Source organism: Crotalus tigris, unplaced genomic scaffold (assembly GCF_016545835.1).
Source record: "Crotalus tigris isolate CLP2741 ecotype Arizona unplaced genomic scaffold, ASM1654583v1 scf7180000017576.4783729, whole genome shotgun sequence".
In the NCBI taxonomy this organism is placed as follows: Eukaryota; Metazoa; Chordata; class Lepidosauria; order Squamata; family Viperidae; genus Crotalus; species Crotalus tigris.
In genome coordinates this window covers 3,800,928-3,813,301 of record NW_024096487.1, presented here as the reverse complement: position 1 = coordinate 3,813,301, position 12,374 = coordinate 3,800,928, and positions in this window count along the sequence as shown.

Below are 12,374 nucleotides of genomic sequence, written 5' to 3'. Positions count from 1 at the left end.
AGCATATACTGGTGTAACTGCAGAGGATAAAGCCCAATTGAATAAAACTGAAACTGATTTACAGATGGAATTAAAATTTCATCTTACAAAAAGATGGAAATTATGGATTTAAAAAAATCAAAGATGATGACCTAAACATTTAAAAAGAAATAAAAATAATGAACCAGGTGAGTGATTTGGATTATATCCTAATACTGAATTTACAAGAGGGGTTTGTTGGAGCTGCTACATTGGCAGTAGGAAGAGGGCTTGATAAAGATGAAGAAAATTATTTTGAAGAGGAGAATATGAGAAAGTAGATATTAGGGTTTTTTTTAGGACGTTAAATACTATTGCGAAATGAAGAAAGAATACAAAATTGATTTATTTGATCAAAGTTAAAATAATGGCTTGCTATTTTGGGGAACGTTTAAAGGCTTCTTAATTAGGACTGGATGAAAATGATTTTTGTTAATATTTAATATTAAATAATTATAAATATATAAATATCTTTCTTTGGCCCAGAGTTTTGCAATATAGATCCAATAACCCTAGGGGTATTATTTAAAGTCTTAACACTCCTTCCTTCCTTCCTTCCTTCCTTCCTTCCTTCCTTGCAACTCTAACATTTTAATGTGTGTCCCTTTTTATTGGAGGTACAGCATCTCACCAGCTCAAGGTTGACTCAGTCTTCCATCCTTCCAAGGTCAGTAAAATGAGGACCCAGAGTATTGGGGGCAATATACTGACTCTGTAAACAGCTTAGAGAGGGCACTGTAAAGCACTGTGAAGCGGTGTAGAATTCTAAGTGCTATTGTTATTATTCCTTATACAGATCTCCATGATTTGATGCTGATGCCTGAATAAACAAAGATACTGTTACCAGTCAACTGTTCCTCTTCTTAAGACTAGTCCCTACACTCTGGCCTATTTTCTGTGATTGACCAGGTACTGGAGTCTGTACCGAGTCATCCTTGTTGTATTTGCTCTGATATGTAGGTTTTCTATCTCACTATCTTTTACTGAGGCTTCTAGTTGCTACAAAAAAGTTTTGGATATGGCACATTTTAGGAAGAAAAATAAGCATCTAATGATTGAATTAAATGGGGTATTGAAATCCTTTCTATTAATGATTTTTCTTATATCGTTTTTAGAAGATGAGGAGATTTACATTCCATGAATTTAAGATTAGGGAGAAAAGCATCATGATGTTAGATTTGGAATGTTATTCAAAGTTGGCTCTTAGGCTTCTCTTCTTTCATCACTGGATGGTCTGTCAAATCTTAATTTACATGGAAACAGCCTGAGTTCTCCATGTAAAGTTTTGTTGTTCATGATGAGGCAAGAAAAGGGAAAGTATATGGAATTAGCATTTTTATTACTTGTTCTGGAAACATATCACTTGATGTTCATGTTGCCATACTGTGATTCACAGGCCTGATGAGAAAGAAATATAATGCTTTCCTTTAGAAATCTCTCTGTTTCTTAGTAGGTTCCCATGGTCTGACACAGTGTGTCACAGTGACACACAGAATAATTTTGCTGCACTTATCAAGGAAATAATGTTTTTTTCCAATCGCTTATTTTATTGTTCCCTTTGAGAAACAGAGCGTGCGTTGAGCTTTTATTTAATGTAGTTTGCTGTCAGAAGCACCTGTGAAAAATAATTTAGGCAATTTAAACTTGAATACCTGAAATGAAAGAAAGATCTACAACCATAAAAAAGCCAACATACTTTTTTATTGAAAGTATTACAATTTTAACATTTTAAAATACCAGATGTACAATACCAACAAAGCACAGAATATTGAAGTATGAGTTTACCAGCAACCACTAATAATTGTCCCTTGTGCCAAACCACTCAACTTTAGGCTGCTGGAACTGCAGATGTGTCCTAGTTCTATCTACTTTTGTTGACCATTGCCAGCCTTGCATGAAGAGAAGGGTGAGCAAGATTCAAATGGGAGATTTGAGACTTTTTTTTAAAGGTGGCATGGTTTGATTAAAGTTTGTACCTTGAGATACATTAAAAAATATAATCCAACTTGACCGCTTCAGGGATTTGTAGTTTTTTTTTTCAAAACCAAAAGAAATACTTGGATCGTACACTTGAGTGAGATGCTGCATTAGGGAATGGGACAATTTGCTACAGCCAACTCGCCATGGCCAACTTGCCCAGGGATAATTTGCCATGGCCAACTTGCCATGGGACAACTCTGTGTAGGACAATTCAATAATTCAATTTAATTATTTAACATAATTTAAACTTTATTTTAATTTTCTCGTTCACATTTCATGTTGTCTCTCCTTTTGCATCCTTTCTTTAATGATTCTATTCCACCATTTCTTTGATATTAGTGTAACTCTTGTTGTGCAGCAAGTTGTTCCACAGCGAGTTGGCCGTGGTGAATTGGCCACTGTAAGTTGTCCTAGACCCCCTGCACTATGTTTATAATTGCTTCAGATTAGGATTAAAATACCAAAGAAAGTAGCAGAGAAATTGACAAACTTTCATCCAAAAGCTTAAAGAATGTCACCACCATGTTTTTTTAATTAAAAAAAAAAACATCCCCCATGTCTCTTTTAAGATGGAGGTAGCAAAAATAAGAAAAAAAAAACACAACAGAATGCCTCCAAATGGTTCAAATGATCTATAAAGAAATTATACTGAAATAACAGAGAGCATCCTAGTCCAACATAAAAGTAAAAACTCTTATTTTAAAAAAATCTTTTGGGGCTGGCATGTTTAGTGACAAAGAGATCATCTGACAAAAATGGGAAAGAATGCCAGTTGGCAAGTCTTTGTATGAATAATTTCCAAGATTTCCAAAAAGAAGATACCATACTAAAAATACAAGAGTTTCTTCTTCCACTCCTTCAATCATTTGCTACCAGGTTTGGCTACTTTAGACTTGGCAAGTGTACTTTCTTATAAAAACGTTGTAGGACACCCAATGACAAATCATAGTACAAAATAAAGTGCCTTGCTGGCAGTGTTTGAGATTAGAAAAGTTTGTCTCCTGAAAAAACTTTCTCTGACTTTATTGCAGAAGTGCCAGGATTGTGGAAGGTCTGGCCAGCTGGCAGATTAACAACCATTTGTCCAAGATGATATAAGGACTCCTACCTTGGGCAGGGGGTCTAGATGAGAAGATCTCAAAGATCCCTTCCAAACATATGATTTTATGAATTCCAAAAACTATGTTTTAATAGAAATTATATACATTGCAATATGCTCTAGATGACGCTGCTTTGGACCACCCAGGAGCTACAGTTGATTCAAAATGCAGCTGTGTTCCTTATATGCTTTAGCCTCCAGTCCCCTAATCATATATGTTGCTCTTCTCTGTACTCTTTCTAGAGTCTCAACATCTTTTTTACATCGCGGTGACCAAAACTGGATGCAGTATTCCAAGTGTGGCCTTACCAAGGTATTGTAAAGTGGTATTAATATTTCACATGAGCTTGATTTTATCCCTCTGTTAATGCAACCTAGCACTGTGTTGGCCTTTTTGGAAGCTGTAGCACACTGCTGGCTCATATTTAAGTGATTGTCCACTAGAACTCCGAGGTCCCTCTCACAGTTACTACTATTGAGCAAGGTACCCCCAATACTATACCTGTACATTTGGTTTTTCTTGCCTAAATGTAGAACCTTACTTTTTCCACCATTGAATTTTATTTTGTTAGATAGTGCCCAATGTTCAAGTCTGTCCAGATCCTCCTGTATCTTAAGCCTGTCTTCTGGAGTGTTGGCTATTCCTGCCAGCTTGGTGTCGTCTGCAAATTTGATGAGTTCCCCATCTATCCCTTCATCCAAATCGTTGATGAATATGTTGAAGAGCAATGGGCCCAGAACAGAGCCCTGGGGCACCCCACTACACACTTCCCTCCATGTAGATGCGGTTCCATTGAGGACCACATGCTGAGTATGGCCGGTCAGCCAGCTACGGATCCATCTGGTGGTGATGATGCCATCTAACCCACATTTTTTCTATCTTATCAAGTAGTAGGTTGTGATTTACTTTATCAAATGCCTTACTAAAGTCCAAGTAAATTATATCCACAGCATTCCTCTGATCCACTAATTTTGTCACTTGGTCAAAGAATGCAATAAGATTTGTCTGGCATGATCTGTTTTTGACAAACCCATGTTGGCTTTTAATAATGACTTTGTTTGCCTCTAGGTGTTTGCTGATTCGTTGTCTGTTTATCTTTTCCAGATGTAGATGTAATCTTGAAAAGCATATCTTCTCTGTTGCAGTCCCCCACCCTCTGAAACTGCATCTCTGCAAAAATAAGGACAATGCTGTCCTTCCTAGGGTTCTGGAAAGCCTTGAAAAACCTGACTTTGGTCCCAAGCCTAGACTACATTAACAGAGGGATAGAATCAAGATCATGTAATGTGTTAATACCATTTTACAATGCCTTGGTAAGGCCACATTTAGAATACTGCATCCAGTTTTCGATATTGAGACTTTAGAAAGAGTACAGAGAAAAGCAACAAAGATGATTAGGGGATTGGAGGCTAAAACATATAAGGAACGGTTGCTGGAATTGGGAATGTCTAATCTAATGAAGAGAAGGATGAAGGGTGACATGATAGCAGTGTTCCAATATCTCAGGGGCTGCCACATAGAAGAGGGAGTCAAGCTTTTCTGCAAAGCACCTGAAGGGAGGACAAGAAGCAAAGGGTGGAAACTAACCAAAAAGAGAAGCAACCTAGAACTAAGGAGAATTTTTTTGACAGTTAGAACAATTAATCAGTGGAACAACCTGCCTCCAGAAACTATGAATGCTCCAACACTGGAAGTTTTTAAGAAGAGACTGGACAGCCATTTGTCTGAAATGGTATAGGGTTTCCTGCCTGAGCAGGGGGTTGGACTAGATGACCTCCATTTATTATTATTATTATTATTATTATTATTATTATTATTATTATTATTATTATTATTATTATTATTTAGACATGAACCTCAGTCAACTGATCACTCAAATTGGCTGGCACTGATGGTTGACACGGGTTGCTACCAGCATCCGAGGTGTCAACCAGGTATCTCCTTAAAATATAAGATGTTCTGAGTAGCGCAGTTTTTTGTAACATTGCTAGAGTTATTGCAGGAAGCTGCAGTTTCTTGATGTATTTTGCAAAGTTTTTGGACTTAGTTCCCAGTGCCCCAATGACAATGGGTACCACTATTAGATGTTTCATCCATAATCACACAGTTTTGATGGCTAGGTCACAATATTTTGTAATTTTTTCCAGTTCTTTTTCTTTGACTCTGGCATCTCCTGGTACAGTGATATCAATCATCTGTACGCTTAGGTTCTCTACAACTGTGATATCCGGCGTATTGTGTTCCAAATGGCGATCTGTCTGTATTCGAAAGTGCCACAAGATCTTCACCCTCTCATTCTCAACAACTTTTTCCACCATGTGTTCCCACGACTTTTCGAACATAGGCAAGTCGTATTTTTACACAATGCCCAGTGGATTAATTTAGCAACTTGATCATGTCTAGATTTGTAATCAGTTTGCGTGATTTTGCTGTACTCACAAATTAGATGTGAAACAGTTTCAACTTTGTCATTGCAAAGTCGGCAATTTGGATTGTCAGTGGATTTTTGTATCTTCACTTTCATGGTATTAGTTTGTAGTGCTTGTTCTTGAGCAGCCAGTATTAAGCCTTCTATTTCTTTCTTGATGGTTCCCATCTTAAGCCATGCCCATGTCAAGTTTTTATCACATTTTCCTTCAATGCTTTTCAAATACTGTCCATACAAAGCTTTGGTTTTCCATCTATTTAATCTGTCATCCATCTGTTTTTCCTTATATTCTGCCTTTGTTTCTGTTATTTTTATAGTGCTCTCTGTTTTCATAGCCTGCAGCAGTTTTTCTGTACTTTGATTCACATAGTCATTCAAACTTTGTTTTTCTTCTTCTACAGTTTGGTGGATTTGCAATATTCCTCTGCCCCCTATTTTTCTTGGCAGGTACAACCTGTCGATGTCACTTCGTGGTGTAGAGCATGGTGCATATCCAAAGGTTTGTGCGTTTTCCGGTCTAGGTTTTCCAGTTCAGCCAAAGTCCAGTTGATAATTCCAGCTGGGTAGCATATCACCGGGACTACCCATGTATTTATTAATGGCTTTAATTATGTTTCCAGCATTCAGCTCTGATTTTAAAATTTTGCGGACTCTCCTGATGTATTCCTTTTGTGTTGACTCTTTGACTTTTCCATTCAAGATGTTATCTGCTTCCAATATGCCTAGGTATTTGTAACCATCATCCTTTGGTAGTGCTTTCACAATACTTCCATTTCCCAGTTCTCTTCCTTCTATTTTTGCCATTTTTCCTCGTTGCATGGATAGTACAGCACATTTTCTGATGTCGCTGCTAAATAGTTGGACTGCATTGAGTATTGATTCAAGTTCAGTGTGGCTTTTCACATACAGTTTTAAGTCATCCATGTACAGCAGATGGTTTATCTTGCCATGTTGGCTTGAGATGTAGTATCCCAGTTTTGTGTTTCGTAAGATTATTGTCAATGGAATTAATGCAATGTTGAACAGTAGTGGTGAAAGTGAGTCCCCTTGGAAAATTCCTTGTCTGATGTTAATTTCACCAATGTTCTCCCCATTTACTGTTAGGGCTGTTTTCCATTTTTGCATATTTGCTTTAAAAAATGTACAGATATTTTTGCTGATTCCAAGGTTTTCCAAACACGCATTAATCCAGCTATGGGGTAATGAGTTGAATGCCTTCTTGTAATTATTATTATTGTTGTTGTTGTTGTTTGGTTAAAGACCTCTTTTGGTTTGTGGATGTTTCTCTGGATTTTGTGGTTTAGTTATTTTGGTTTTAGGAGTCTATCTAATTTAGTGTTTAATTTTTATGTTACCCAGACACCACTGGAATGGGTGGCCAATAAATTTAAACAATTAATAAATAAATAATGCCCAAAGGAAAGGCTTTGAGAAAGAAAACAGCTGGAGAAAACAGATTGCTTACAGTACCATTATTTTGGATTCTGAGGGTAATTTCTGCTAAAGAATTGCTAATAAACCTGAATGGTGAAAAGCCAACATTGAATATCTGAGTAGCATGTTACTCCTGTAGAGAGAACAGTTTCCTAGTTGATAAAAACAATCCTGTGTTCAGATTATTTCATGACTGGAAGTATTCCACTGGAATGCAGCAGAAACATGCAGCCACCATCAAATCCAATTCATACTCAGCCAGAGAAAGGAGGTGAAATATAGTGCAGCAAATACAAAAATGATTCCCCCCAAAATGGTAGATATGTTTACAGGCTGTGATTAATATGAGCATGGACAATCAACTACAATCTACCGTAACTTGCACACAACGGTATGAACTTTTTTAAGTGTCAGAGTGAATTCATTAGTTAGCCATAACAGAGGAAGAGCAAGAGAACATCAAGGTTAATTATAAGCGTAATAGAATCAGATTTAACAGCCTCCCTGCAACTTGTATATTATGTACTATTCATTCTGATTTCCCCAAGTCTCTGATCATCCTGTCAGAATCCTGGATAAACTATAGATTACTAATCAGTGTAGCTGCAGACAAAGCGGAGAGTACTTTAAAAAATTATTTTTCATATAATTTTATTAGAATAGAATATCTTTATTGTCATTGTGTAACTCACAATGAAATTAAGTGCTGTCCACACTACACATAAGTAAAAACCACAAATGAAAGTATACATTATATACACACATCCTTCACATTCTATTCACCATTGTGCTGCCCCTAATATTGCACTTCAATGTTGCACTATATGGTAGTATTTAATATGGTTACAGCTCTGGGATAAAAATTATGTTTCAGCCTATTTGTCTTTGTTTTTATTATCCTGTACCATCTGCGAGATGATAATAGTTCAAAAAAAGAATATCAGGGATGAGATGAGTCTTTAAGAATGTTTTGAGCTTTCCTAAAACAGCAGAAACTGTACAGTTCGTCCTCGTGGGGGGAGAGGAGAGGGCAGCCATAATCCTCTGGGCGATGGTAATGATCCTCTGGAGTGCTTGCCTATCTGCTACTGTGTAGTTGGCAAATCACACACAAATGCAATAGGTTAGAATGTTCTCTATGGTGCAAAAGTAGAAGGTCATCAGCAGTTTTTCTTTCAGTTGTTGTTTCCTGAGGATTCTCAAGAAATATAATCTCATTTGGACCTTTTTAACCAATGCTATAACATGAGAACTCCAGGTCAGGTCCTCCTTTATAGTAACACCCAGAAACCTAAAGCTGGCCACCCACTCCATACAGTCTCTGCTGATGATCAGGGCTGAATGTCTGATCTATTTCTCCTATAATCTACTATGTAAACTGATTTGCAAAAGATCATGCCGGCCAAAGGTATTAATCACCCAACAGGGCATCACAAAAGCAAGCAACAACAACACATACCATACACACAAAAACAATCTTGCAATCACCGAAAGGGAGAGCATGGAGCCACTGTGTATGCACACACCCCTATCTTAATGGTCACACTGTTAAGATTTTATAAAAAATATAAAAATGAATACAAATTAATATTAAGAAAAGAAAAAGAAAAATCGAAGAAAAATGCAAGAAAGTAAAGAAGAAATTTGATTTCCTATTTTCATATTTTTTGTTAACACCCTTGTCTTCTGGTTTATTAATCTTAAAACCTGCTAATGTACCATTTTTTTAAAATTTCAGATATAAGTGTTGCTTTACTATCAGTTTAGAATGTCAGTCCATGAGCACTCATTGACCTCATAATATTATCTATGATTTCCAAACAACACAGATTTTACCTGTGCGTGTCAAAACATATTTTGGGGGGAAAGGAACAGAATTTAAGTGCAGAATTTAAGTACCCATGATACTGCTGCATTTTTTTTCCTGTTCGGAACACTGTTAAATCAACATTTAATAGAAAAGCAGAGCTGAATCAGAAAAAAAAAATTTCCTCTATTTAAAACAGTGGTTCTCAACCTGTGGGTCGGGACCCCATTTGGGGACGAACGACCATTTCACAGGGGTCGCCAAACAACGCAGTCCGCCATTTTTTCCCCTTTTCCTTAGCTGTGCTACTCCCTTTTATTCTATTGGCTTTTGAAAGCCAATAGAATAGACTCTCTTGAATAGAGTCTAATTCTATTGGCTTTCAAAAGCCAATAGGAATTGTCCAGGCTGTCTCTGCCCTGCTGAGCCCGCCAAAAGTCCCATTCTGCAAACGGTGCTGCACCAGTTGAGTAGTCCTCGACTTACGACCGGTTGAGTAGTCTTTGACTTACAGTTGGGGGTCGCGGCATTAAAAAGGTTGAGAACCACTGATTTAAAACATGAACATGGAGCCATTGGCTCGTAATTTTGGAACAATTAAGGAAGTTCACAATCAATTGAATTGCTGTTTGCATATATTTCTTTATTTGTATACAACATTTTGTATGCAACATTTAAGAGAGAGGACCAGGAACACAGCCATCTTGGCAGTACTATTCCATTCTGGACCATTTGCGGCTTCCTGTTGATCTTCTGTGCAGTCCCATTGCAGTAATCTAAACAGGAAGTAACTAAGACATGGGTGACTGTGAGCTAGGCATTTAATATATAAGTCCTATGCATTCAAAACTGCTTTTTAAAAAAGAAATAAACCCTTTTCTAGTTAATTTCTAATTAATTAACAATTTCTTGAGGGAAGTAGAGATAAGGAAGTTCTCTACTATCCTAGATTAATTATTGGCTTTCTGAGCAATTTATAATTTGCCAAGCCAATTTTAGTAGTGAATTCATCTAATTTCAGATACTCCTAAATGATTTCACTATATTTAAAGATAACTTCTGGAGTTGATTTTCCATCTTTATACATAGTTTGCACTCATCCTTCACAGCTTCCAACAAGTGAAATGGATAGTATCATTATCTTTAAAATATTTTTTACCTGGCAGCATATGGAAACCCCCAATTGTGCGTAGAAAACAGAATAAAAGAAGTTAGGTTGAACATGGACATTAAAGGGAAAATAGCGTCAAGAGGACATGTTGGAAAGTATCATCTATATACAGTACTACTTTGTCTGTCTGTCACTTTGTCACCTTCAGTTGGACAAAATGCTGCATCATATAGCAAAGGTATATTTTGAGGTACAAAGGTATATTTTAACAAGAAAGGCACCTCAAATGAGACTAACTTACAGTTAATGCCAGGGCCCGTTACTCTCAAAGGAAACTTTTTGTTACTTCAGTGCACTGAATGGCTGAAGTTTAGTGGGGTAAGCCATGGTCACACGATCCTCATTTTCAATATTCTCTGATACTTTCCCACAAATCAGTTGGGAACCAGAAGGAACTGATATGATTCCCAATGCTCCTTGCTACCTTCCCACTCTTTGCTTAACATTACAGGGAAAAAGTCAATGGAGAAATGGTGCACCCTCTGGCAAATCCTCTGTGCTTATACCATGTTAGCCAGTTGCACATTCCCTTGCTCCCTTCACCACCTAGCAGCAGTCACTAGCCTGCCTGCTCGGAAGGGAGGGAAGGAGGGAGGGAAAGAAGGAGGGAGGGAAAGAAGGAGGGAGGAAAAGAAGGAGGGAGGGAGAGAGGGAGGGAGGAAGGAAGGTAAGGAAGGAGGGAGGGAGGGAGGGAAAGAAGGAGGGAGGGAGGGAGGGAGGGAGGAGGGAGGGAGGGAGGGAGGGAGGGAAGGAAGGAAGGAAGGAAGGAAGGAAGGAAGGAAGGAAGGAAGGGAGATGGTTGAGAGGGAAATATATATGAATGACCTTGGGGAAAGAAAAGAGGAGATAGGAAACAATCAGACAAGAGAGGCAGGAACCTACAGATGCTTAATGGTCAGCAAAAGAAATTTAGGAAAAACCCACCCTAATGGATTAAGTAGTTAAAAGTGATGGTGGGAAGTTTGTGCCTTCAGACTTGCTAGACTCTGTTAATGTAGCCTTACAATTAAGTAGAATTAATTCATCTTTTCCTGTTTCCTGTCTGGTTAACCTAGGTGGGAGGGAGGGAGGTTAGTCAATGCCAGCTTCTCAACAGGGAAACTAACAGGAAGTCAGAAGTCACTCCCATTCCCACTAATTTTGCCCACCCACACCAATCTGTATTTTTATTTAGGTAAGGAAATATCTCTGAAATGATGACCCAATGGGTAACAGATTGTGTGTTGTAGTCTGAATGTGTCCTACTGATTGGATACAATCCCAAGTTGATTTGCTCCTAGTTTCTGGTTTTGAATTATTTTGCATTTAGACAAGGCAACAAAAAAAAAAAAATAAAAAAATATGGGAGACATTGGGAAAGGAAATATTTTAAATTTAGGGGATAAGAAAGGGAAATTCTCAACATGCAGTTAGATGTAGCAAAATGTATCCCTTAAATTATTATCATAAAATTAGAAATTACATTTATTAACTAACTTATTCATTTTTCCCTAAGGAAACAGGCTAATGAATTAGATTGGAAATGTTATATTGCCATCACATAATAAGTAAGCAAAATAATAAAAATGGGCACTGAAATGAATTTGAATTCTTTCAACTCATGGTAATGAAGAGAAGAACACTTGAGTGGGTGTAGCAAGAAACCACTCTTGCTTGCTATTCTTAAGTAATAAATACTGTAAAAAAGGTAGAAATGGAAAAAAATATATGGTACCATACAAGATCAAACTAGTTGGAAGAGGTGACAGCTATATATTTGGACTTCCAGATTTCTGCAATTCAAATGGCTCAATAGGAACTATTGTCTTCCCACCTCATAATTTTTTTAAAGAGTTTATTTATAAGTTGTGTTATTGGAGGCATGTTTTATTTCCCAGTAACTACAAAATCCGGTCATTTTGGTGCACATGGGATAGAGATAACCCCAATCATTGCTAAGCAACTTGTCTGAGAAGCTTTCCTCAAAAAGTTTAGGAATCGGTAAAAAAGTCAAGATGTCATGTAGCAGTGATACTAAGAATAAAAGGGTTGTGCAAAGAGAGACAATAAATTGATGAAACACTTCATATCAAGACTGATATGCATTGGCTCTGGAGATAATTCTGTTACATCTTGTTTATTTTCTACTTAAGATTACTTTATCTCCTGGTGACTGTGTGTATTTGTCCCTGCAGTTTTCTTGACAAAAATTTGGAGCTGGTTTGCCATTGTCTCCTCCCTAGAGCTGAGGGAGAATGACTGGTCCAAGGATACCCAACTGCCTTGTGCTTAAGGCAGGATTAAAATTCTCCTGATTTATAGCCTGGTGCAGGGGTAGTCAACCTTGGCTCTTTTATGACTCGTGGACTTCAATTCCCAGAATTCCTGAGCCAGTTTAGCTGGCTCAGGAATTCTGGGAGTTGAAGTCCACAAGTCATAAAAGAGCCAAGGTTGACT